Here is a 2,965-nt window from a genome sequence, read left to right on the forward strand (position 1 = left end):
ACGGGCACACACGCATGGTGAGCTCACGTGTGTGCTGCATGTGTCCCGTGTTCACTGTGGGGCGGTGACTTAATGTTTCAGTGCATTGGTACGGCCAAAGGTGGAAGGAAGGACGCAGAGACCTCCGAACCAGCCGGAGCCAGCCCGCAGCTGGGGTCTCTCATCGGGACGAATGCTGGCTGGTGGCTGTGTCAAAACTGCATGGGGGTGGGGCTTCTGGCAAATGTCTCAGAAGGGCTGTTTTCTGTTTACGCCGAGGAGAGAAAATGGCAGCGGTTGGGGAGGGAGGGGCATCATGAGGCCCGCCTGGCATCCCTCCCCGTCGTGGCTGGGAACCCCGTGTTTAAGGTTTCTCTGGAGTCCCCTTGGCCAAGGAGGGGTTCGTTTAGTCAGTTGGAGGTCTTGGGACTGCATTTTTATTTCTCAATATTCAAATATTCCTTGACAGTGCCATCTACACTTTTGCCTGGTGCTCCAGGGTACAAGCGCAGGTGCGTGGGTTTCACCACTTCCTCCCATCAAACAGCTGCATCGTCTGTAGTTTGCATTGCAGGTAACGTTCCTGTTCACATTTCTAACTGATCCCTGAGCTTCCCTGGCAGAGGGACGGGGCTGCTTTTGTTCTTAGAGGGGCGGCCGCTCAGAAAGCTGTTGCCAGCTCACGTGCCCACCAGCCACACAGGGGCAAGCTCGTTGCCTCTCCAAACTGCAGGAGACTGAAAAACGAAGTCTCATGATGGCTTCAGCGTCTTTCTTCGGCCGTGGGCAAGGTTGGTGTCTATGCTGAATGCCTATGGTGACATTTCTCTTTATGATGGTGGTGTTTTCTTGATTGGTAAGAGCTTTTCCTCTGTGAGGGACATGTTTTCTCTGTAATTTTGCTGCAAACATTCACCCAGTTTGCTATTACATTTATTTATTTATTTTTTGAGAGAGAGTCTCACTCTGTCGCGCAGGCTGGAGTGCGGCGGCACAGTCTTGGTTCGCTGCAACCTCTGCCTCCTGAGTTCAAGCAATTCTCTCTCAGCCTCCTGAGCAGCTGGGACTCCAGGCACATGCCACCCTGCTTGGCTAATTTTTGTGTGTGGAGTAGCGACAGGGTTTCGCCATGTTGGCCAGGCTGGTCTCCTGACCTCAGATGATCTGCCCACCTTGCTTCCCAATGTGTTGGGATCACAGGCGTGAACCACCCTGCCCGGCTCTGTTTTTTTATTTATAGAAGCTTAACATCTCTACATAATAAAAAAATTTTTTAAAGTATATTATTATTTAATAGTGTAATCAGGGGATCTCTGCCACTGGAATGGGCTACACCGCCATGTAGGTGTGGGTGATGCCTGCCCAGTCGTGTCCCAAGCACCCCGCCCACTGCTGGGCCCCCCGGCAGTGCTACAGGGTTGCCAGGAACCAGCCATGGCCTGTGTCCTCAGCTGCCTCTGCTCCCCTGGAGCTCACAGCCTCAGCAGGATGGGGTGGGGTGGGGTCTAGATTTGGTCCATTCCCTCTGACTCCCTTGCTGATAGAAATGATTTGTGGCCTCCAGAAGGCACTGTGTGCATGTGGTGTGGGGCAAGCACAGGGCTGGGCACCTGTGGGTGATGAACAGGTATGCCTGCGGGTGCTCACCGCCCCAGCAAGCAGGTGGCAGCAGGTGCTGGCTGTCCAGAGCACGGGGTATTCGCATGTGGAAGCCGGGCCGGGACAAGTGACCCTTTGCACCCGCAGCACTGGCTTAGAGTGGGCCTGTGGGCTGGAGGTAAGGACGGCCAGTTGGAGAGGGGGCGATGAGGGTGGATACAGCTGCCTCTGAATGGAGACGCAGGCCCTGAGAGCCTTCGTGGCCTTCCCAGCAATGCCCTGTAGGCAGGTCCAAGCCCACTGAGCCTTCCTTCTGCAGACAGCCCACCGGCCATCCACCCAGGCGCCGACTGGCTCCTTAGAAACCAGCCTCTGACTCCTGGGCTGCAAAAGGGGATCATGGCCACACTAGCTTCCAGCTTTGAAGTCCCCCAGGCCAGGGGGGCTGGTGTAGGAAGCGGCGTTCTTTCTGGCATTTCCCTGCAGAAGGCTGCCGGGAAGTGGAGGGGGCAGGCCTGCAGCCCCGCCAGGCGGCCACAGTGAAGCTGGCGGGCCCAGCTCGCTCCTCCCAGGAGAGGGCATGGTGGGGCCCCCGGCCTCTGGCACCCACAGAGCCCCCGGCCGGAGGCAGCCTCAAGTTCTGGCTGTTTCTTGGTTGGGCCAGACCAGTTGTCCCAGACGAGGGGGGTGCCAGGCAGCCTTCCCTTGAGGCCTCCTCATGGCTGTTGACCTGAAGGCCACCTGCCCATGGGCAGTCACGTCTGTTTCCTGCAGCCTCAGGCCCATGTGATGGGCAGGACCCTGCATGGACTCTGAGCACTGCATGGGACGTGGCCGTGGACAGTGTGGGCCTCCGACCGCTGGGAGGTGGATGGGGCCTGAAGAGCCGTATGTGGGGCCCTCGCCGTGTTTCCCCAAGGGTCTGGGTGAGCCCAGGGTCCACTGAGGTAGAAGAGGCTTGTACCTGATGACAATCCTCCACACGCCTGCCTACAAACATGCACACACGTATTCACACACATGCACACAGCACACACCGGGCCTGTCACAGGGGTAGATGCCTGCTGCATTTTCAAGGGCTCTGTTGCCCTCTGCAGGTAACACCCACTTCCTGGGCCCTGGGCTTGGTTTCGTGCTCTGCTGTTGCTGTCTTAAAATTCTTAGCTTTTGAACAAGGGGCCCCACATGTACATCTTGCCCCGGGTCCTGGAAATTCTGTGGCAGGTCCTGCTTCCGTGGCCTTTTACAGAGCAGGATCAACCCTAACAGAAGGCCACCCTGGGAGCTGATCCTTCCTTGCTCCTGGGTGAGAATGGGCGTCGGCCCTGCCAGGCGCTCCCTGCTCCTCTCCCCTCCTTTCGCCCCTCGGCGTCCCCCCCTCCCTCCC

The sequence above is a fragment of the Sapajus apella genome, unplaced genomic scaffold (genome assembly GCF_009761245.1).
Source record: "Sapajus apella isolate SASKATOON/1434 unplaced genomic scaffold, GSC_monkey_1.0 scaffold11, whole genome shotgun sequence".
Lineage (NCBI taxonomy): Eukaryota > Metazoa > Chordata > Mammalia > Primates > Cebidae > Sapajus > Sapajus apella.